Here is a 25636-nt window from a genome sequence, read left to right as displayed (position 1 = left end):
TCCCCTTTGTTTTGAGGATTGGGGTAAAAGGTAGGTAAGTGTATGGCTTGATTTAAAGCTACCCTGGATACCACTTTAGGCATAAATGACGGGTTGGTTCGAAGGGAAACCCTGTCCTGATGGAAGATGAGAAAGGGCTGCACAGCCATGAGGGCTTGTAGTTCTGAAATCCTACGAGCTGAGGTAATGGCCAGAAGGAAGGCTGTTTACCAGGACAAATATTGCAAATCTGTTGAGGCAGCTGGTTCAAAGGGAGGCAATGCTAATTTTTCTAGAATGTAATTAAGATCCCAGGCTGGTATTGGTTGTTTCCTTGGTGGTCTTATATTCTTAGCCCCTCTGAGGAACTGTCTTAAGAGTGGGTGAGAGAATAAGGGTGGATCAGTGTTGAATTCTGTAGAAATAGCTGAGGCATGGATTTTTATGGAGGAAAATGAAAGTCCACTGTTCAGCAGCTCAGTTAGATACTGTAATACCTGAGGCAAATTCAGTTTTCTAGGGTCCTGGCCTTTTTTCTCATTCCAAGAGCAAAACCGTTTCCATTTTGCGGAGTAAGCCTTTCTTGTAGATGGCCTTCTGGCCTCCAAAATGACATCCTGCACCTTTTTGGGGAGTAGGGTCTGTTGTGGTGTTAAGGACTTTTCCATGCAGCGAGATTGAGTGTTTTCAGCTGACTGTGAAGAGTTTTGTAGCTGTGCTGAGTCAGCAGAAGAGGCATTAGAGGTAGGAACCAGGGAGAAGTATGTGTTAGGCTCCTCAGGAGTGGGAACCAGTGTTGTCTTGGCCAGTCTGGAGCAATCAGTATCATCTTCGGTCTGTCTGCTCTTGCTTTCAAGAGTACCTTGGGCAGAAGAGGCAGAGGTGGGAAAGCATAAACTGTCCATGCTGTCCAACTGAATGAAAGGGCGTCCACTCTCCAGGCCTTTGGATGAAAGGTCCTTGAACAGAACTTTTCCAATTGATGATTCCTGTGGGAGGCGAAGAGATCTATGTCTGGCCTCCCCCACGCTTGGATTATCTTTGTAAACACTTGAGGATGCAACTTCCATTCGTGTGGATCTGTCATATTTCTGCTTAGATTGTCTGCCAGTGTGTTTTCCAAACCTGGCAAGTAATGTGCCTTAAGTTCGATTTGCCATTCCAGAGCCAAGTTCCAAAGTGTTATGGCTAGTCTGCACAAGGGGTATGAATGTGTTCCTCCTTGTTTGTTTATGTACCACATTACTGTGGTGTTGTCTGTTCTTATCAATAATTGTCCTGGATGCAGGAGGTCCTTGAAAGCTGTAATTGCATTTATCACTGCTAGCATTTCTTTCTGATTGATGTGAAGGTGCTTTTCCTTTTGGGACCATTTGCCCTGAATGCACCTGTCTGTCATGTGTGCCCCCCAGGCGTAATCTGAGGCGTCTGTTGTGATGACTTGATTTGCTTGAGGCTTGCAGAATGGGAGACCTGTGTTTGTTTGACATGCTTGGGCCCACCATAGAAATTACTTTTGCAAACATGGAATTATTGGTATTATTGTTTCCAAACTGTGGCTGTGTTGAGACCATAGGTTTTTTTAGGTACCATTGAAGTTTCCTCATATGCAATTTTGCACATGGGATTAAAAGAATGCAAGATGCCATGAAGCCCAGCACCTGCAGGATTTTCCTTGCAGTAAGCCTGGCACAATTTGCTAGTATTTTGAAGTACTGAGTTAGTTGCCCCTGTTTTTCTGGCGTAAGATAGACCATCTGGGTGTTTGTGTCCAAGTTGGCACCCAGGAAAGTTATTTTCTGAGATGGTGTTAGCCTGGATTTCTCTTTGTTGACTGTGTATCCCAGGGAATTCAGTAACCGTGTTACATAAGCCAGATGTTCCAGAAGTATGTGCTTGCTGTCCGCTTGGATCAGGCAGTCATCCAAATAAGGGTAAATTTGTATCCCTTGAAGTCTGCAGTAGGCAATTACTGATGCCAGGCATTTCGTGAATACTCTCGGCGCAGTAGATAAGCCAAAGGGCAATGCAGAGAATTGATAGTGAATTGAACCTGCAAGAAATCTGAGGTATCTTCTGCAGCTTTGTCTGATTGGGACATGCAGGTATGCCTCCCTGAGGTCCAATGTTACCAGCCAAAACTCCTTGCCCAGCATGGGAAGAAGCTGCTGTAATGTGAGCATCCTGAATTTTGGTACGAGTAAGAATGTGTTTAGGATGGATAAGTCCAAAATGGGTCTCCAGTCAGTTCCTTTCCTTGGTACCAGAAATAGTCTGGAATAAAAACCTTGACCTTGTTCGTGAGTAGGTACCTCTTGAATAGCTTTCATGTGTATGAGCTTTGAAATTTGTAGTTGTGCCTCTGCCCTTTGATTGTGTGGCAGGTTTGGCATGCCTCTCATTTTTGGAAGAGTGTGAAAATGAAATCTGTAGCCTCTGTTTATAACGTCCAGGATCCATTTGTCTGTTGTGACAATATGCCAATTTCTTGTAAATAATGCCAGCTTTCCTCCCAAGGGTGCTGCCAGCTGAGACTTGCTTGGCATGGAAAGGAGGAAGTCATTGGGTTTGTTTCCTGTATTGTTGTGCACTGTCTTCGCCACCTCTTGGTGCTGGAGTTTGCCATTGCCTGCCTCTATATGATCCTTGTGATTGTCCTCTGCCCCTTGTGCGCCTGTATCTACCTCTTTGGGGCTTGTCCGTGGCTGGAAAGGACCAGTTTTTTGAAGGCCAATTTCTGCTAAAATGTGGTGGTTGAACCTGTAGAAAAGCTTTGACAGTTTGCATAGATTTGGCTTTTTCTTCCATTTTCCGTAGTATCTCCTCAGCATTAGTAGCAAATGGCACATCCTTTTGTAAAGGAGCATCTAGTAGTTTAACTTTCACATGATCAGGCAAGATTTGTTCCCTAAGCCAGGCATGTCTACGAATGACTGATCCTGTAACAGCAGCTCTACTTGAGGCCTCTGGGGCATCATAGCCACATTGTAAGGTGTGTTTACCCACTTGTTCTGCACTATGCATCATATCCTGCAACTCCTTCAAATCCGGTTGTTCAGGTTGAGACATTTTATTTCTTAATTGTGATAACAGAAACTGCTGATATTTAAGCATATGAAACTGACAATTTAAGGCCCTCATGGCTAGGGTGGCCGAGGTATATACCTTTTTTCCCCACTTTTCTAAGGATCTTGACTCTCTTTCGGAAGGTAGTGGATTCTTAGCAGTAGAGGCCTTCATTCCCTTGGGGCCTTGAGAAATGGTTTCAGGGTCAGCATTATGGCTTTTGTAAAGAAATTGGTGGGAGTTAGGAACTCTGTAGTACCTATCAGGCTTGACTGGGGCAGGAGGCAGGGAATCCAGATTAAGGCAAGCCTCTGCATAAACATCATCAAGTATGTCCAAGACAGGAGGTATCGCCAGAGGTCTGTGTTGAGGTAATAAAAGAAATTCCCTAAGTCTTTTCTTGGAATCTGAAAAGTCTTGGCCTTCCCAATGGAAATGTTCCCTCAAGGTGTGCAAGTTTTCCCCAAAAGAAAAATCCTCTGGAGGAGATACAGAAGGAATGGACTGCTCTGCATCAGAGTCTTCAAAAGGGGAGTAAGAGTGTTCCTCTACATCAGAATGTTCTGAAAAAATGGAGCCCTGATCAGAAGAGGGAGAATCTTCCTCCACTCTGGGTCTCTTGTCTGGAGGGGGTTGGGAACCCCTGATAAGAGTAATTAAATCCTCAGCCATTTTAAGCATCTGCTTTTTAGGCATGGGGCCTGGAGATGGGCCCTGTGCAACAGGCCTCTTGGGATGCCTGGCTGATTTGGACTTAGTAAAGGCCTTAATGGAAAAGGAAGATGAGGGTCTAAAGACACCATGGGTGGAAGTGGACCTGTCCACATTAGGAGGCTCAACGCTCACAGTGGCTTCGGTGGTTGTAGTCTGGGTATGGGCCGAGGTACCTGCGGTCTCGGTTACAGAAGACACCGCCAAAGAAGTGTCGTCGGTAGTCAGGGACTGCATAGGCGTCTCGCTGAGAACCGGGCCATGTGTAGCCGGTTTTGGCGTGGTGTCGGTGGAAACCAGGAACCTCACGTGTCAGTCCTTGTCCTTGCGTTTTTTGGACAAAACGGTAGTCGGAGTCTCCGCTCGATGCTTAATAGTGCGTTTATTGAAAGTAGCGCAAAAGCGACAGCCCGAGACATCGTGGTCTGGGCCTAAACAAGGTATGCAGAGGGAATGGAAATCCTTATGCGGTATTTGCTTCCCACAAGAAATACAATTGTTAACTTTTTCTGACATCGGTCTGAGGCAAGAAAAGTTTCCCCAACGGGGTACTTAGCTTTAAAGAAGACTTCGGTTTCCAATTTTTCGTAAATTCAGGAGCTGGCCGACCAGCACTTGCGAACTGCTTCTGCTTCGGGCACCGCGCGGCAAAAAAGACTGAAGAAAATGGCGTCGGCTGTGTCTTATATACCCCTGCCTCATTGACGTCAGGAAAGAAAGCGACAACAACCGACGCCGGACCTAGACTTTGGAATTCGGCCGACTGAGGGACCGCCTGACGGCAGAAAACCCATCTGTGATTACTGCAGCTGTATGCACGATGAACATCAATGAAATATAAAGTTATTTGCTAGCAGCAACCTCTTCATTAGTTACAGATCTCTTTAATGTGGAATTATTCACATGATTTAACTTCTGCAGAGATTTTGCATATTTACTGATATTGGTGGATTGTAATGACAGAAGTTTGAGTGGCCTTTTATGGTTGAAATTTTCTGAAAAGGGCAGTTTTGTCATTATTGGTTCATGCATTTTGTTTCATTGCTTGCTAGAAGACTGTTCAAAACTACAAATTTAAAACACATTCTAACACGTAGTGCTGTATTATACAAGGAATATAATTTAATACAATCAGGAAGATGAATCAAAGAATGCATACATGTATGCATGGCCCTAAAAATGTGTAAGGAGCCTTTGGTTTGAAAACATCCCAGAGGTAAGCTTAGTCCTCCATTGGCCAGATGCAAAATGAATGTGAGTTTTCATGCTGTTTCAATGAATGTGAATTTAAAGGGCAGAGAAGTTTACTGCTCATGCTAAGTCTGTTTTCATTGTGAAACTGTATTGTTTAGCAAATGGCTCAGTGTTTGAGCTACTCTATTTCAATTTCTGTAATCAATGTAGAAGTAAAGAAGAAAACAGTATACACGCTGACAGGTTTGAACAGTGTTTATGGTAAATGAGGAGAAATAGCCAAGTAATGGGACACTGGAGTGGCTGGGGAGGGAGCTGCTGTTGGAGCGGTAGGGGGTTGCTGCAGGAGGGGCTGCTCTGGGGAGCCCAATCTATTACCTTGCCTAGGGCCCCATTTAACCACGATCCAGCTCTGATATTTTGCACTATTTACTATAAAATTATCAGAAGGTGGAATGAAACAACAAAGTGTCAGTTGTAAAAAATAATAAGCACTTTTGTTCTGTGTTTGACAATACGGGAAAGAAAGCACTTTTTTTTTTTTTTTTTACAACTGACACTTCGTTGTTTCATTCCAACTTCTGACAGTTTATGTTTTTCAGTATTATTTAATAATTAATAAGTCATATTGCTGAATATGTCAGTGCAGTTCTGTGGACTGAGGACAACTGAAGTGGCAGCAGCCCACCCAGGTACATTATGCGCAGTCATTTATGAAGTAGCAACAGTAAAAATGATGATGATGATGGTGATGCTAAAATAAGACTTCATGCAGGCAAGAAACTGGAATAACTTTGTTGTTACTGTGTTTTCAGAAGTTAATACAGTTTCTTCCTTGCCTTAACTCATTTTGTTTTCATTAATGCAAACTGGCCCCAGTTTTGTTAGATATTTAGTCATATCAGAAACAAATTATTTAAAAGAATAAAAAATACTGTGCGATTTTTATTCTGCTTATAAAAAAGTTGTTAAAGCTTCTTGCCTGACTTTAAGCCTTCAGTTAGGTTATTTATTATTATTATTTCTCAAGTTGCCCAGTCTTTATTGCACTTTTTTACTTAATCGAACAAATAAAAAATGCAACAGGTCAAGCTTGAAAGTAGTCAACAGCTTTTGCTCACAGTTCTTATTTAAACTTCAAAACCTCATAGCTCAAGGGATAAAGCCAAAAACATAATAGATCAGGATAAAGATCAAAGGTTCAGAATCAGGGACAGATTTTAAATATAACATTGTTCTTATATGCTTTGTTGCTAGAATAACAGGTTTTGCATTAGCCTGCATTTTCTGAAGGATATGAAGTCCATAAGAAGTCTGAAACTGAAGTGTCTATCATTATTTAAGTTTTGCAATCCTCATACATTTGCAAGAAAATCACACATATGAGGAACAGTCCAAAAATATGACACAAAATCAGGGACAGTCAAACATATACTCTCATCTCTCAACCTCTTAGGGCAAGAATCAGGAGAAAGTGTGAACGGCTCAAAATCATGGGCAAATTGTAAGCTTACTCTTGTCATCAAAGCAGTGGATGAAGGTAAAACAGTTCACACCACATTACCTTGACCTGGCCAAACCTTCTGACACAATCCCCTAATCAGGTGTAGTACAAAAGATGAATAATGTAGGAGCAAAGACTTGCATCACTAGCTGGATTGCCAACTTGCTCACAGGATGCAGGAGATCAAAACAGGGGAAGAGACCAGTCACCAATGGAGCCTCTCAAGGTGCGGTGCTGAGACTTTTTCTGTTTGGCATATATACATCTCAAAAGTAAAAGGAAATACCAAAGGGCTTTGGCCAACTAGGTATGAGATGTCTGCAAGCTAGGAGCAGTTACTGAATCCCCAAATGACTTAACCATCATGTTGTCCCAAACAATAACTGGTGCCAGAATCATGAATTGAAACTAAACTCCAAAAAATACATTATTGTATCCTTTGGGAAGTCATCTACTCCAGGTAACTGCCAAATTGATAATGCCCCTTTAGAACTGACATAGTTGTTTGGCATTTGGGAACTTGTGTGTACAGTGACCTAAGTTTTGACCAACATGTGATCAGAGTCATAAAAATGTCTTTCTATATTACACGGCTTATAAACAAAGTGATTGTGACTAGCTCTAAAGATGGCTTTGTAAAGGCAGACAATAACCTCATTAGATCAATAATTATGTACAATGCCCACTGTGGCATGTATCTTTCCAGACCCTTGCAGCAAATGGAATACCAGAGAGATACCTTACTAAAAGGATACAAGGCCTAAACAAAAGGAGTTGCATGGACCACCTCAAAGATTTATCACTACACTCAGTATCCTACAGAGTGGTTAGAGGTGACATGTCTGGAGTACAAGGCATCCGCCGACCTAATGATGGACCTACTGAACATCAGCAAGTCAAATGGCATCAGAAATACTTAATCCAGGTATCTAAACTGAATGTTGTGGAGAGATGGATATATACCACAGAGGCTACCACTGTTCTAGAAAGTACAGTTGTGTATACTTACCATAAATGTAGATGTTTGAGTGTATTCACTGTTGCAGTTATCACATTTGGTGTTATCCCTGCCAGGGTAGCCCTCAGCCAGCCCGAATACCAGAGACTTGGTATTTCTGTGTCGGTTGCTGTCGCTTCAGGACTGACGTCAGGTCATCAGTAGTATAAAGTAAGGCAGCCGATGCCATTAAATCAGTTTTTTCTTGCCCTAACCTGTCAGGAGCCCCCAAGCAGGAGCCAGGTTCTGGTGGAAGAACCCCATCAGTGGAAAAGAAATACCAATATGTCCCTTGTAAGGAAAAAGAAGAAAGGGGGGTGGAGAGAGGGAAACCAGGACAGCAACAGTGAATACACTCGAACATCTACATTTATGGTAAGTGTACACAACTGTACTATGTTCTTCATGTTTCACTGTTGCAGTCATCATATTTGGGTTGATTCCCAAATCTGAGGAAAAGGGTGGAGGCAGTCAAGGAAACTAGGGGCTGGCTAGGATGCCCTGCAAGACTGCAGAGGGCAAACCTTGCTCTGGATTTGGAGAAGAGAGGCAAGTGTTAATGCTTGGTAAAAGTGAGAACGGATGTCCAGGTGGCAACCTCCAGGATGTCCCTGGTGGGGACGTCTCTGAAGAAAGCTGCAGAGGTGGAGGCTGCTCTGGTAGAGTGTGTCCTGACCCCCTTGGGGGGAGGCTTTCCATGTTGTTTGTAGCAGAAATGGATGCAGTGTGCTATCCTTTTGGAGATGGTTTATTTGGAGATGGCTTTGCCTTCTGCCCCTGTAGCAAAGCTAACCAGCAATTGATCAGACTTTCTGAAGGATTTAGTCCTGTCTAGATAGAATCTGAGCTGTCTGTGCACATCTAGAGAGTGCAGAATCAGTTCCCCTTTGTTCTGGGGATTAGGAAAAAAGGTGGGTAAATGAATGGATTGGTTGAGAGACACACTGGACACCACCTTGGGAATGAAGGATGAGATAGTTCTGAGGGGCACCCTGTCAGCATGGAAGATGATGAAAGGTTCCACAGCCATGAGCGCTTGCAGCTCAGAGACTCTTCTGGCTGAAGTGATGGCCAGAAGGAATGCTGTCTTCCAAGAGAGAAATTTTAGCTCTGCAGAAGAAGCTGGTTGGAAAGGGGGGAGGGTGAGCTTTTCCAATACAAAGTTAAGGTCCCAAGCTGGTGTTGGTGCTCTTCTGGGTGGCCTCAAGTTGCTAGCCCCTCTTAGGAACTGTTTGATCAAAGGGTGTGTGAAAAGGGGCTGCTCAATGGGAAAATCAGCAGAAATAGCAGAGGCATGAATTTTTTATAGAGGAGAAAGAGACCACTGTGTAGTAGGTCAGCTAAGTAATCTAGGATGAGGGGGAGGGAGGGCTGTGCCGTATTGGCTCCCTTAGCCTGGACCCAGGTGCAGAACCTTTTCCATTTGTCAGCATAAGACTTTCTGGTACTAGGGCATCTGGCCTCATGGATAACATCTAGAACCTGCTTACTGAGGTTGGCAGATTGGTTTGGGGTAAGGGAATAAGCTAAGCTGCCAAATTGAGTGTCTGCAATTGGGGATGCATGAATTCCCCTTCCCTCTGGGTCAGGAGGTTTAGCATCTGAGGACGATGCCATGGGGGCAGTGGGGACATGTTGCGTAGCAAGGGATCCAGCAATGTTGGGGCCAGTCTGGAGCTATAAGAATGGTCCTTGGTTTTTCCTCCTTTATTTTGAGCAGTACCCTGGGTGTGAGAGGTAGTGGAGGAAAGGCACAGACTGCTAGACTGACCCAGGGGAAGGACACGACATCCACTTTCCAAGCCATGCAATGATGCTCTCTGGTGCAGAATTGGCTGAGCTGATGGTTGGTATGGGTGGCAAAGAGGTTGACCTTCGGGGTGCCCATTTCTGAGTTATTAGGGTGAAGGTTCTTCTGGTGAGCTGCCACTCATGTGGGTCCAGAAGATTTCTGCTTAACTGGTCTGCCAGAGAGTTGGAAGAGCCTGGTAGGAATTGTGCTAACAGGTGTAGTTGCATGGCAGAGGGTGTGTGCCAAAGGGTCATGGCCAGCCTGCAAAGAGGGTAGGAGTGAGTCCCTCCCTGCTTGTTGATATACTACATCACAGTGGCGTTGTCTGTTTTGATCAGGAGTGCCCCTGTAGAGAGAAGGGGCTTGAAAGCTATCAAGGCATGCTGCACAGCCATCATCTCTTTTTGACTGATGTGCAGAGGGATTTGCTGTGGGCAAATTGGCCCTGTATGCACCTGCCGTCCAGGTGTGCACCCAAGCATAATCTGATGCATCTGTGGTGAGGGTCTGGGAGGTGGGGGTGGTGAGAAAGGCAGTCCCTTGTTGTGGGAGCATGCTATTGTCCACCAAAGAAAATCTTTTCTGAGGCATGGATTTATAGGTAGAAAAGTTTCCAGGTCTTGAGAGTGTTGACACCAAAGGCTTTTTAGGTACCATTGAAGTTTCCTCATATGCAGTCTGGCATATGGAATGAGTAGTATGCAAGATGCCATGAACCCCAAAGCTTGCAGGATCTTCCTTACAGATAGCTGGGGCCTGGTGGCTAGTTGAGAAAAGTAGGTTGTCAGGAAAAATTGTTTCTCTGGTGTAAAGAATGTCACCTGGGATGCTGTGTCCAGGCTTGCTCCCAGAAAGATAATCCTTTGGGTGGGCACCTGTTTGGACTTCTTTTCGTTGATTGTGTACCCTAGGGAGGTTAGTAAGGTCTTTACAAAAGCCAGGCACTTTGGCAGCTTTTCCTGGCTGTCTGCCTGAATAAGGCAGTCGGCTAAGTATGGGGAAATCTGAATACATGTCTGCAAAAGGCAATGGCTGGAGCCAGACATTTTGTGAAAACTCTGGGGGCAGTAGATAAGCCAAAGGGAAGTGCAAAGAACTGAAAGTGTTGAGAGCTCGCATTGAAATGGAGATATTTCCTGCATGATTCCCTGATAGAAATGTGGAGGGAGTCCTCTTTTAGATCTAGGGTGGCTAGCCAAGCGTCCTTGGAGAGCATGAGTAGCAGCTGCTGGAGGGTAAGATTTCTGAATTGTGGGATAACCAGGAAGGTGTTTAGAATGGATAGATCGAGGATGGGGCACCAGGTGCCCTCTTTTCTGGGTACCAGAAAAAGTCTGGAGTAGAAACCCTGGCCTATCTGTTCTGCAGGAACAAGATCTACTGCTCTCATAGACAGCAGGGAAAGGATTTTCTTTTGAGCCTCTTCTCACTGGTTTGGTGGTAAATCTGGAAACCCTTTTGGGGTTGGAAGGGTGTGAAAGGAAAATTTGTATCGCTGGGACACTGAACCCAGTGGTCGTTGGTAATAGTGGCCCAGGTGCTTGTGTGAAAGGAGATTTTTCCTCCTAGGGGTAAGTGAAGGTGGGCAGAGGGAGGGGGTGGGGGAGGTGAGTCATTGAGAGTTGTTACCATAAGGGGGTGGCTTAGAACTCCCTGATTTTGAAGTGGATATAGTCCACTCCTTAGATCTCTGCATTCCCTGTGGCTGCTGTCTGGGGGGACTGGTTCCCTGGGACCTAGGGTAGAGTGGCTTACTGGGAGCAGGAAAGGACCAGTGTTTGGTGGGACAATGCCTGCTAAACCTAGGTGGCTGTACCTGCAAGAAATATTTAACTGTTTGCATAGATTTTGCTTTTTCTTCCAAATTGTTTAAGCCCTCTTCTGCCTTAGTGCCAAATAAGTTATCTTTGTGCAAGGGGGCATCCAGCAATTTAGATTTGACATGGTCTGGCAGGGGCTGTTCCTTAAGCCATACATGCCTTCTAATGACAGATCTGGTGACTTCTGCCCTGCAAGAAACTTTTAGGGCATCAAAACCACAGTGCACGGTGCATTTAGTTACTTGACTTGCAGAATGCATTAACTCTTGTAATTCTTTAGATTCTGCCCAAGCAGGAAAGGAAAACATTTTTTGTTTAAGGAGTTCTAGGGTATGTTGCTGAAATTTCAGCATACAGAACTGGCAATTTAGTGCCCTGATATAGCAAGAGTAGCTGAGGTGTATACTTTTTTACCCCATCTGTCCTGTGCTCGGGAATCCGTATCTGAGGGGATGGGATTCTTAGCAGTGGTTGTTTTAATCCCTTTAGGTCCTTGAGAAATTATCTCAGGGTCAGCAGTAGGATTTTTAAAATGACATTTGTGTGAGTCAGGGACTCTGTAGTACCTGTCTGGTTTTCTGGGTGCAGGAGGGAGGGTGTCAGGAGTCAAGCTGGATTCCATGAAAACATCCTCCACAACATCCACGACTGGGGGGATGGCCAAGGGTCTGTGCTGTGGAAGATCTAGGAATTCCCAGAGTCTCTTTTTTGACTGAGGGTAGTCTTGACTCTCCCATTAGAAATGCTCCCTTAAGGTATGCAGGGTTTCCCCAAAGGAAAAATCCTCTGGTGGAGAGGCTGAAGGAGTGGAATCCTCTGCATCAGAAGCCTGATAAGTAGAGAGGGGTTGCATGTCTTCTTATTCAGATGCATCAGATTCATCTGACTCTTGTTCAGACAAAACTACAGGGGACAGATCTCTTTTCCTTTTGGATGGGGTAGCTTGGCTTCCCCTGATCAGCATGATAATGTCTTCCGCCTTTTTAAGCATTTGAGACTGAGGCAAGGAAGCATGCGTATGAGGGTGGGTCATCAGTTTCTTGGGTGTGGTTCGTACCCTGGCCTTAGAAACTCAGTAGTTTTTGAAAGAACAGTAGTCGCGAAAGAATACATCAGTTTGTGTCGAGAACTGGTAGTGCGAAGGACTTCCGCTGCTCAGCAGCTCTGGACCCATCCAAGGTAGAGGTGACTGCAGGATCCTTAGTCGAAGTTGAGTTTTGCGGCACACCGGACTACAAAAGGGTCTCAGTGGTGACCTACAAATCCACAGAAGCGGGCATCAGGGGCTGCGACAAAGCGCCTCACTGAGGACCGGAGAACTAACGACTAACTTAACGGAAGCGTCATCGGTAGGTTTGGACCTGTGCGGTCTGTCCCTGTCTTTATCTTTACGTTTTTTCTGAAGATCTGCTGTTGGATGGCTTACTAAAGTCATATCGGAATTCGAGGACTGTAAGTAAAAATATCTGGCTACAAAAAGGGCCTGATGATGGATAGTTCTGGCACTGAACAAAGCACAGAAAAGACAACAGGGGATGTCGTGGTCTGGGCCTAAACAAGTGACGTAGTAAGAATGGAAGTCTCGGTGTGGTATTTGCTTTCCACAGGCGAGACAACTATTAACTTTTTCTGTCATTGGTTAGTGCAAGGATCCCCAACGGGGTACTTAGCTTTAGACTTCAATTCGGTAGATGAAAACTCGGGTAGCGGCCGACCAGCACTCATGTGAACTGCTTCTGCTTCGGGCTCCACGGCAAGAAAGACTGAGGTAATGGTGTCGGCTGCCTTACTTTATACTACTGACGACCTGACATTAGTCCTGAAGCAACAGCAACAGACACAGAAATACTAAGTCTCTGGAATTCGGGCCGGCCGAGGGCTACCCTGGCAGGGATAACCCCAAATGTGATGACTGCAACAGTGAAACACGAAGAACATCAGACTATCCATTCAAGTAAATAAAAGCTCATCCCTGTCCATATTCAAATGCACCTTGGATCTAAGGATGGAAAATAGAAAATGTACTCCAGGATTGCCCCTCGTGCCACTAATGGATAGAGGCAGTTCCTAAATGCTACATCCCTTACGTGGGTCCCCTCAAATTATCTATGGTATGATCACAGTTTTTCCTGACTAGGACTAACATACAGTTATCAGCCATGGGATAGGAAGACCAATTAGGAAATGTTAATTCAAGCACCAAAAGGGAAATTAGCTAAGCTTAAAATGTCCCCCAAGTGAACCTATGTTATGGTAGTAAATAATTGTAAAAAATTGCCCTTTTTAGATCACTAAGTGCCTCTCTCACCCTTTGCCTCCCCCCCCCCCCCCCCCAGCCTTCAACAGCTTCCTGCACCTTTGTATAAGGAAACAGACCACTGATTTTATTCAGTTTCTCAGGTGAGCACAGATTAATGTTGTAGGCTGTGCATGCAATGTCATCCAAGCTTTGGTTTTGCAGCTGTTCAGTTATTAGTGTTACCATGGTATTTGCCCAATTCTGCTCACAGTGAAAAGCAATGCAGTGGGAAAATGAGAGACAGAGAGAGAGAGACAGACAGACAGAGAAACAAAATATCAATATCAGGAAAGTACAAAACAGAATAGCTTGCAGTCCCAGACTGTCACAGGCATTTAGGCAGCTCCCCAAACCCTGAGTAAGCTTATTTAAGTGTATATAAGTTAATATAGTCTTAATACTCAGTTTTCTTTCTTAAGAATTTTAGGGAGAATCATTGAAAGTTTTCTGGGGCTTGTACAACCATTGCTAGCCAGGGTTTCTATTATTGGTCCCATACTCACAGGGGCTGATCTATCCTGATTTGTTTTTTATTTTTGTTTTTACTACAGCAACCCAACTTATAGGGTGGCTGAAGTTTTTTGCTAGACTTCGGACTTATTTTCTCCCACAAACACACATAATCCAAACAAAATTGCACTCCCTGTCACCACATGATATCACCAGATCACTATACAAACACCAGCTTACTTAAAATTAGGTACCTAAATTACAACTCCATTCTTCAAAAACCCAACACAATAAATAAGCATAAGTGCAAATGGCTATGCTTAAATCATTTCCTAAAACCACTGAACCTTAGTGAAGGCATGCATCCTAATCCAGGCCCCAAGAAAGAACCACAGAACTCAATCAGCTCATCACAGTTATCCCATTTTTTTCTCTCCTCCTCCATTAACACAGTATCTAGTTTACTGTTGCTAACATGCATGAAACATCTGTAACAAACTGGATAACTTCCAGCATATGCTACCCTCTATTCACCTGACTCTCCAACAGTAACTGAAACTTGGCTCAAATAAGATATGACAGATGAAGAAATCCTGCCTCCTAGTTACAATATACTTAGGCTTGACAAAAGAAATAAAAAGGGGAATGGGTGTGGCCATCATCTATAAAAAAACACTTTTGATGTCACTCTTCAATTGTTTCCCCCAAATCTTGCTATTATATTTATCTCCAGGTAAAAATATCCAAAGAGCAGAAGATTTTCTCTGCTGGACAAATTGCAATATTCTCCATGAAACCATTACTCTGGGTGATCTATTCATTGACTGAAACATTAATAACCCAGACTCCTCAATACCTCTCAAGTGTAGCTCTTTACAAGGAATGTACCTCATTTGGGGGGGGGGGTCTTAAAAAGTTCATGTTTCTCGAAGTTCCACATTGAAAGGGTCTGTGTCACATTCAGTGTTAGGAATTTTTTGACTGATATCCATGGTAAATACGAACAAATCATATTAACTCATTAAAAAGATTTTTTTTTTAGTAAAAGAATCATATTTTAACAATCCTATGGCCTTCCTAGTTGAAGTTGTTCGTAAGCTGATAATATGCATTACACATTTTGCTCATTTGTTCCACATTATGAGGACTAGTGTTCCTCATTTCAGAGATGGAAGGTTGAGCGCTATGGACTCCCCTACAAACTCTATAAATCTTTACAGTTTCACTCAGCTAATCACCTTCCCCACAGCAATGAATAAAAGTACTAACAGGCATTCTACAGTAGACTGGATCTTCTCCTCTCAGCCAAACCATATAAGCACTTCAGGTTACCTGTCTGATATAATTAGCAGTCATTTTCAAACTTTTATAGTACCATATGACTGCAATGTAAACAAAAGAAATCTATATAACCAAGTAGAGAATCTTGTTTCATTGAACAACAACACTGTTATCTGTCACCTCTCCCTTATCAACTGGACCGAACTTAAAAACCTGCCTGTAGATGAAACAGTCATTCACTTCAATATCACTCTTCTCAACAATCTTGCTCCCATTACTAAACGAATCACGACCCCTCCACATTGGTAAACCAAACAACTTATGCAACAAAGAGATAAAGCCTGGAAATAATGTCACTGTAGTAAAACACAAACCAGTTTACAGATTTTTAATCAGGTAAGAAATTCTGCAAAAAACCCCCCACATTAAATCACAGAAACAATCCTATCATACCAGTCTTCAGCATAAATATCAAAACAATCCCAGTGCTCTGGGCCACAATAAATAATACACTCCACCTTGGCCATTCTACCACACATCCGCCAGATACAAACAGCACTACTGGTAGCATTGTTACTCAGTTCGATAACTGCTTTGTTAAAACAGTACTTAGCTTACTGAAAGATAAGCCCTGCAACTCCCTTCACCCAACCAACCAATGTGTATGGAAAAATATCTCCTCTCAAGTTTGTACCTGTCCAAATGGTTACCATTAAAATATATCTTCAAACTCTGAAACCTACCACCTTAGCCACTGATAATATACCAGGTGAATGTATTAAAATGGAAGCAGATGGCCTTACGTACTATACTTCCATCATGATAAACAGGTCAGTGGCAGAGAACCATGTCCCCTCACTCTGGAAAAAAAAACATTTATCATTCCCCTGCACAAAGGTGGGAATTCTACTGAATTCTCCAGCTATAGACCAATAGCTACCCTATTTCCTCTACCTAAAGTTCATGAAAAATGTATCCATTCTTAGCTTCTTAACTACCTTAGCAAAAAAAAATCTTCCCTCTCAAACTCAGCATGGCTGCGGTTTCCATTATAGCAAAAATACTGCCCTCCTCAGTTTCACTAACAGCAAAATCTTTCACAGAAATACAGGTAACCTTGTTTCTTCTCTTTTTTTTTTGCCTTGTCTACAGCCTTTGTTACCACACTTCTCAACCTCTTAGAGCAAAAAGTCTGGACAAAGCCATAAATAATGGGGCACAAAGGCCCACAAATAGGGACAGTTTCTTTCTAAATATTGCTCTTACAAACTTAAAAAGTTGACAGAATAACAGGTTTTGCTTTAGCACTAATTTCTGCAAGGGTATGAAGCCTGAAACTCAAACATTTGTCATTATTTTCTGACTTCAACCCTCAATGATCTGCCAGTGATTTGCCAGAAAACTATAATTTTATGAGAAACAGATCAAAAACATGAGGCAAAAATCTGGACATTCTGTGAAAATCTGTACAGTTGAGAGCATTCATATAGTTTCTCATCAAAAATTACTAACCAAACTATTCTTTAGGATAGTCATCCCTTTTATGGTTTCAGAGCTTCCTAACAAATGGGCAACAAGCTGTAAAATGGCAAAACACGTACTGAACTTTTCTGACAGTCTCTGTTGGGTGTTCCTCACAATCAATCCTAGGACTATGACATCTTTATAAATAATCTACACACTGACACAAACATGCCAGCACAGTTTAACACATAGATGACTCTAACCTTATCTCCTCAGCTCCAAACTTACTGTACCCTCAGCAGGTCAATGAAGAATCCTTATCTACTGAGTCATGGTTACACTCCTCCAACTAATCCTAAATGCACAGAAAAGCAAGCTAATGCTATTCTTACCAAAAAAGTACCAAAACCAAAATAAAACAAAAAAAAAACTTTAGCATGACAGCACTATAATCAAAACAGTACAGTGGACTAAATTGCTGGGTGTTAGTATAAATGAAAAACTAAAATTTAATCGGTACTTTTCTGTTAAATCCCTACCACTTCGCGCTGCTGTGTTTTGCCGCTATTCTGCAAGTCTGGAAACCCTAATTCAACAGTTTATTAAAGGAAAAAAGTGATACCTGGATATTATTAGTAAAACTGAGTTTTATTTTGCAGCAAGATGTCCTTTGTAAGCAGATTTAAAATGATTTTAACCGTTTATCGGCCACCTGGTGAGCTGTGGTGTTTATGGACCTAGTCCGTTGGCTGTCTGATGTTTCCCCCAGGTTGACTTACTCCTGTTTAACCCCCTAATGTCCATATACTTGATCCTTATTGTGTTTTACTACAGTCATATGGTATTTGGTATGCATTGTGATAGTCACATAAATACTGCTGCTTGAACTACAGGTTTTCAACTGTCTGCTAGTGACTAGGCGATTTCAGCTTTGAAAGTTAACGTTTACTTTTTATTTATTTAAATTTTTTTTTTTTTAGGGTTTTATTATTCAGTTTAAGTACCCTATTTTGTATACATCGTGCACTGTATTTTGCCATCATGTGATGATACTTGGTGATGATGTTAGGCAATACTGTACTGTATATTCTGTTTGTGTTTCTTGTGGATCTTTCCTCTCCGAGCCTCCACTGACAATGGGCATTGCTTGGCCTGGTGGACTTTCCCAGGTAACAAATGCCATCTGTCTAAAATGGGCTCCAGACACTTGTGAAATCAAGACGGGAGACACTCACGCTTTCAAAGTCTTTAATTTTCACTTTAAACAGTTAAAAAATCAGAATAGTGGCAAAACACAGCAGAGCAAAGTGGTAGGGGTTTAACGGAAAAGTACCATTTAATCATATTCTTCAAGCCATTAAAACAATGCACCAAATTCTTGGTGCACTTTATCGAGCTAGTCAATATCTCTTAGAATCTGCTAAGAAAACCAAAGCTTTATCTGTCTTCTCCCATCACTTCATTATGCAGCTCCCATTCTTACTAACCTGCACTTTACAAATATGAGGAAACTGGATGCATGCTATAACAAGATGGCTAAATTTGCAACTAACCTTCCATCTAGAACATATCACTGTTGTACTCAAACAACTACACTGGATTGAGCTTCTACAAAATTTCTCCTACACACAACTCACTACTGTGCACAACCTAATTTACAAACCTGAAAATTTCACTTCATTAAACATTCTCCAGCCTTACTCACCTACAACGGAAAGGTGCTTAGGAAATAAATGTCTCCTAATTTTGATAAAATTTAAAATGATACCTGGCAACTCAATTTACTGAAGTCATGTCACTAATCAGTGGAATAAAAAACAAGTAATCTCCATGGTATCCCCGAATTCTCAAAACAACCCACTAAAGTGTAGTGGGTCCGAAAACAAAACAGTGTAAGAAACTTCTGTGTGTGGAAGATTTTCAGTCCATATATTTCTAGTTAATCACTGTATATTAATCAGATCAGACAATAGTAGTAGAAGTAGCGAATGTAAACTCGTCTTAAGTCAAAACAAAACAAAGCAAAAAGTAATAATAGAAAATATATAATTGTACAGCATTACTAAGTATTCGAAAGTAATCCAAGCAAGACAGGCAGTCTGTTTCCAGTCAAAAATCCTTTATTAAGTACACACAGATAAGCGATCCATGTAAAACAAAAACAAAGTAATAATTTCCTCACAAGCTTTCTCCTGGAACCCATTATAGAACTGAAAAGGACTGAAGCACCTTCACTCAACCTCCCCAGTAGAAAAATGTTAAGTAATTCCACAGAGAATAACAAATGCAAAAATAGCTGCATCCTGACATACAGTTTGGATTATCACAGTATCAAAAATATTATTGAAGAAAACTGGGACATTGTCACAGGAAACCCTTTTCTGATTAACATCTTAGGTGAAGCCCCATCATTTGTTTATAGGAAGACCAGGAACATTAGCAGTTTTGTTGAAGTGAAACCTAGACCATGTGAGAAAAGCACTAAAAGATATGAAACTAATTGTACATTTTGTATATTTATACAGCAAGGTGATAGTTTTTATTGCCCTTATTTAAAGAAGATCATTAAAACCAGTGCAGGGGGTGACTGTAACACTAAAAAAGTAATTTACAGGGCACAGTGCAATGAATGTAATGCATTTTATGTGGGCAAGACTGTAAATAAACTCAAGCGTAGGATTTCATGTCATCTGTCAGAAATCCGCTCTGGATGCAAAAATAATGCACTAGCCAAACACCTTTCTCTTCATAAAAGACACACAGGTTTTAAGTTCCAGATCCTGGATCGCATTGACATGGGTGATCTTGAAGGAGACATCCCAAATATTCTAGAGAAACATGAACTCATGTGGCAATTAAAGCTGAACTCTTTTAGGAAGCCTGGACTAAACTATTACTGTTCAATTAAAAGTGCACTGGAACTTAGAAAATTGCCACATTGTTTACATGACTAATTGTATTTTATTCTACAAATTGGTTTTAAATACCATTTTAAATCAGTTGAAATGTAACTGTATATTTTGTTTCCATCATCATATATATATTTTTTCTTATTTTTATTTTTTTCTGGTTCTTTTTTCCACTTTATTCAAAATGATGTGTAATAACAATACTAACTAATTATAGAATTATATAGGTTTTTAGGGTTCTTGTACAGAGACCTGAAGAAGTCTAAAAGGACGAAAGTGATCTTTGTCAACAATAGGTTATGAAAATAAAAATAGATTTTTACATGCAAAATGTATATGTATAGATTTATATATATTTTTGATTGCCAAATGAACTAAAGTTGATATATTTCCTGCCATGTAGTATATTGTCTTGGATAAAATCACAGACTTAATAATCTACTTAATAATTTGGTTAAATAAGAGGTACCACATCATTATATAATTTTAATTAAAGTACATAAGGGTTATATATTATTATGACAGCTACTAAGTAGGGCAGGACCAGCTGGAATGTCACATTGATGGGGGAAGGGATGTGAATTTAAAATGTGTACCAATAACACTTTGTTTTACAGCACAATAAACCACTCCCATGCCTGATAAAAAGTATATATATATATATATATATATATATATATATATATATATATATATATATATATATATATATATATATATATATATATATATATATATATATTTAGAAAGCTTGTGAGGAATTTATTACTCTATTTTTATTTTACTTGGATCGCTTGTCTGTTTACTTAATAAAGGATTTTCGACTGGAAACAGACTGCCTGCCTTGCTTGGATTACTTTCGAATGCTTAGTAATGCTGTACAATTATATATTTTCTATTATTACTTTTTGGTTTTTGTTTTGTTTTGACTTAAGACGAGTTTACGTTTGCTACTTCTACTACCATTGTCTGATCTGATTAATATACAGTGATTAACTAGAAATATATGGACTGAAAAGCTTCCACACAGAGAAGTTTCTTACAGTGTTTTGTTAATCAGTGGAATAACATACCAACCGCACTACAACTAGAAAAAAGAAAAATTGAAATCCTTTAAAGCCAAACTCAAAACAATGCCTGTCCAGTTCTTGGTTATGCCTCTGCTCTGCACCTGGATAATCACACCATCTCATTATTCAAACTGTACATTCTTATAACCAACATGTGAATTTCTGCCCTATATTTTTACATATGTCATACATATGCTACTTGACTCTTTTTTTTTTTTTTAATACCTATGTGTACTTTTGGAAACTTTTTGTGTTTCTCAAACCCACTTTAGGTAGTTTACAAACTGTAATCATATGCTATGTTTCTAATGTTTTATATTTAATATGTAAACATGGAACATTTCTTCCTAGGCCTCCGCTAAAAAGTGGATTACTATTCAACAAATGGAAGTGAATGAATGAATTAAATGAATAAATAAATAAATACATACATTTGCCAGATAACCACAATTTTATGAGGAGAAGACCAAAACTAATACACAAAAATCTGGACATACTTCAAAAAATCTTGGCAGTTGAGATATGGAGAAAGCTGATATTATCAAGTCATTTGGATCAAGACATCTATAGGTCTCGAGATGAAATGATGGATAGAGTGTTACTTAATGAAATGAAAAAAATGTTACTTGGATTTGATGCACCTTGGGGGCAATTTTAAATCCTAAATATGTCTGGGTCATATCAGCAGCTACTACTACAAAAAGCATCAGGAAACTGGTGGGGGAAGGGGCTTAATCAGCCAATGTGAAAGTGTTCCTGACGGCACGATTGGGAGGTGCCAAGCACTTAATGCAAAATCTAATTAATTAAAGAGACTGGTGGATACATATACAGACAAAACCATGGTAACTTTTATTTTGTCGGCTTCCACCACTGCATGTCAATTCAGCCACCACTGGCAGTCCTAGATTTTACCCACAAGTCCCTTTTGGTAGGAGGGTATCCCTTACAGGGCAGCTCTTTCTATAAGGCAGTGTGTTACTGGGTAAGGCGCCCTGCTAGGCAAATGTTGAGACAGGCTTGCAGAGAGACTGCCCTCCAACTGTAAGAAGAACTTTTCTCTTGGTGTATAGCCCACCACCATATGTCAACATAACTTTTACACATGCAGGGGCAGGCAACAACAGGCGTGAACTGAGTGCAGGCCCACCACCAACTGTAGGCGAATTCTATCTTACTCTGCCTCTCAGCCTGGCATCATATCCAAGAGCACAACAATTCTCCCTGCCGCACTGTCAGTCCCCTAAGCTGCTAATCGAACTCTGGTTGCCTTGGCTGTAGTTGGGGCTTTATAACTCTTCGCTTCCTGAGAGGCTCAACAAAACCAATGGTGACTGTTAATCTGGTAGAAAATTATTTAAGGACCCGCAAGCATGGCACAGGTATGTCAAGATAAAACTACAAGGAGAAGTTAAGGCAGGTCAGGTGGAAAAGGAGAAGAACTGGGGCAAGCAAAGGGCCAACTGTGGGAACAAAAAAAAAAAAAGGACAAAATGCTAGGGTTCATCAAAGAATTTGTTACAAAAAAGCTGTCTGCTAAAAGCAGGACTTGCAAGAAATGCAAGACAACAAAAAATGGAACAAAACAGAAGCATTAGATTGTCCAAGAGCCCAACAAAACAAAAGAGTAAACATACAGGTCAAGGGAACAGCAGCTGTAAGCACACAAATAAATTAAATAACAGCACTAGATGCAGAAGAGTCAAAGGTCAAACATTAAGGGACATGGTAATGAGAACAAAAGCAAAGTGTAAGTGGCAACTGCATATTTCCTAGTTAATATGACAGCAAAATAAAAATACAGAGAGGAAGAAAAAGGAAAGGTGCTGAAGAAGCAAACCATGTTAAATGCAGGTAGGGCCACAAGCCTTGATGGCATTATTCCAATAACTGAAAAGGAGTTACAGCTGAAGAGGTCAGTGACTGTACAATTCAAACAGTCATGCACGTCAGGGAGATCTGGACTGAAGGGTGTGCTGAGAAATCACGTCAGTCTGCTTCTCAGTGGCACAGAAACACGTAAACTAGGATAATCTAAAAATAAATCAGAATTGCTTTATTACAAGGAGGATTTGTAAACCAATTCTGACAAGATTTATTTTGCTTGGTACCAAATGATATATGCAGCAGCAGCACAGATGATTGACTAAGAAAGCTTCCACACTCAAAGTGAGCCAAAACATTATTAGCTGAGTGGGAAAGGTTTTAAAAATTAGGAACAAGGAACAGCCACGCAAAACAACACAGAATAAAGGAAAACTACAAGTGGGGAAACACAAAAGTCAGTTCTACTGTATTATCCTTGATGTACAACACTGCTGAGGGGCTGGAGTTTGGCTCCCAGAACAGGAAAAACTGTAATGACTGCACTGATGTTTGGTTTTAATGGTTTCTAGTAATGGTCCAGTTTGGACTCGATCCCTGAGATTGTTGGAGGATATTCACATATTAAGATTAACTTCTAAATGAGTGACTGTATAACTGTAGAAGTTTCATTAAATGAGAAACAAATAGGAGATTTTTTTCTTTATTTGGCAGGAAGTCATTTATTTTTTCCAATGGTTTATCAATTTTTTTTTCATTTCTGGGAGACAGACTAATAATGAATATGCATATTACAATCTGAAAAGCTAACAAAAATATTTTGTGATGACAGCAGCTCAGAAGTAGACTTCATAACTTGACTAACAGTCTGAATATAACATTTCTCTTTTGACATGTCTCACCAAGACACCACAAACAGCCTAGACTGCTGCTGTTTACAATTAATACAGTTCCTTCTAAGACACAGTTTTAGGCTCAAAACATTGTTCTGAAAAATTTTAACTACTAAACCCTCTATCAGTCTTTCCTCTTGATGGCATTATCAAGTAAAGATATACACTTTTTTTGCTGTGTGGCCTCCCCACTGTTAATTAAGTCTTGCAAAACATACTTAAAAGCTGCACAGTTAGCAAGCATTGTCTAGGCATTTTTAAGAGATAGTAGCAAAGCCAAGTTTAAAAAATCCACATTTACCAAAGAAAGTAAATTAAATAAAATTGCAAATGTTAAAAAAAGTGTCACTTTAGGACCATCAGTAGGCTCTCCTTCAGAAAAATGCATTTTGTAAGACTCCCTATAGAAATGTTGTAAAATGAAGGAGAAGGGCGGATACTGAGCATCACTCTTCTCCTTTTGCATCCCCGATATCGGGGGGGGGGGGGGGTATTCCAAGAAATGGCCATCTCGGTCTTGGTATATGCAAGTCTGTTTATTTGTCCATTCAGTCTCCATATATCAGGACTCAGTGAACCGGATCCCAACATTTCAAATGGTTACCATGTTGTAATGTGGAGAGACAGATAAGGTAACTTGAAACTCTTTTTTTTTTTTTTTTTTTTGCAACTTGAAACTCTTGAGTAGGTAGCTCCAAAAAGTGTTTTTTTTAAATGAGACCCTCCCAATAGTTCAAAAGAACAACATTCCATCAACTGCTGCTCATATGATCTAAAGTAAAAGTAATCTTCAGGTATAAAAAGAAGAAAAATTAAAGCAATACATATGCGAATACAAGATATGAATTGACTGTATTGAGGAACTCGGACTCTCCTGCTAGCTTCTCTGCACCATTTAAAAAAGCCCCTAGAAACACATTTGTAACAATGTGTGTGTGATTTACAAACACTTTATGTATTACTGCAATACTGTAGCACTTAATTTCTTTGTGCTTTGTATATAAATTCTCACGTTTACCTAGTTTGCACATACTGTGTTACACATTTAGGTAAATAAACACTGAGAGACATGTGACAAAGTACTGTAATACCACTATGTGATGACGTCCACTCATAAAATACTACATTGAAAAGAATACTCCTCAGGCAAAAAAAGTCCAAAACTGCAGACCCATCAGAATCAATGGAAAACAAAAAAAAAAAAACCCAAAATAAATGAATCACAAACCAAGAAAAAATATTGGTATCCGTCAATAACTATTTTGGTTAACAAACATTACTATACATGACTTAATGTCGAATAATAACACAGCACAAATCATCATACCAAAATTATCGCAAAAATAAAATGCACATTTTATATTTGCAAGCTACACTAAGACACAAAATAAAAAACAGTACCCTCCCGCAAAACACCTGCACACACAATACCTTTTTATACTAGGGGCGCTGCCTCCATACCATCTAATTTATTTTATTTATATATATATATATATATATATATATATATATATATATATATATATATATATATATATATATATATATATATATATTTAAACTCCATGGTCGGTTGTTGATAGCATAATTTGATTAAATCCACTCCTGGCAATTTATGCAGATAAATCTGTACACAACAAAAAAGTTCAACTAAAATGTAACCATAAAAAAACAAATTTTGGGAGAGAAAGCAATAAACATAATATGATCTATCAAGTTCAACTAAAATGTAACCATAAAAAACTAATTTCTGTAGAGAAAGAAAGAGAAGGCAATAAACATAGTATGATCTATCACTGTTAAAAAAATCACTTACTCCATTATAAAAGAATTTCACTGTCTGTTCTAAGACTCGCTCATGATACAGTTGCCTTTGTTGTTTTCCAGTTTTCTCTACTACTTCTACAGATTTAACAAAAAGCACTATATCCCATGTTCCATACAAAGAGCTGAAATAAGTGTGCATTCTAGCTACATTGTTAAGATTCTAACAAACATTTAATTTTGTTGAGTTGTAATAGTTACAGGAAAATTTAAGTGTAACTTCACGAATTTATAGCAAGACTATTCTTACTCACAGATGTGCAAAAAATTAACATACAACACTACATCACCCTGTGTAATAAATATGCACAAGTTCATCAGAGTTACTGATCTTCTCAAAAATGACATTTACATGAAATCTCTTGCTTCTACCAGAGCTTGTGCATTTCGTTAAGTTGAAAACAATCAGTGAGGTTTCCAATATCCGCAGGTAGAATGAAGCTATAATGACAGTTATGAAAAACCTGAAGTTTCTACCCCTCAGCACTTAGCACACCATATAAACTGCTTCAGTACTCAGCTATAATGACATGGTAAGACACTGACCAAATTTATGCAG

General features: G+C 40.3%; 1 protein-coding gene across 2 annotated transcripts in view; it reads right to left on the bottom strand.

The window, feature by feature from the left end:
* CDC42BPA (CDC42 binding protein kinase alpha) overlaps nt 1-25636 on the bottom strand; it is a 3351611-nt gene that overhangs the window by 1444376 nt on the left and 1881599 nt on the right. The window lies entirely within an intron of this gene.

Source organism: Protopterus annectens, chromosome 1.part2 (genome assembly GCF_019279795.1).
Source record: "Protopterus annectens isolate FY-2018-M chromosome 1.part2, PAN1.0, whole genome shotgun sequence".
NCBI lineage: Eukaryota > Metazoa > Chordata > Ceratodontiformes > Protopteridae > Protopterus > Protopterus annectens.
Note: the sequence above shows the minus strand (reverse complement) of the source record. Positions and strands in the feature narration are given on the sequence as shown.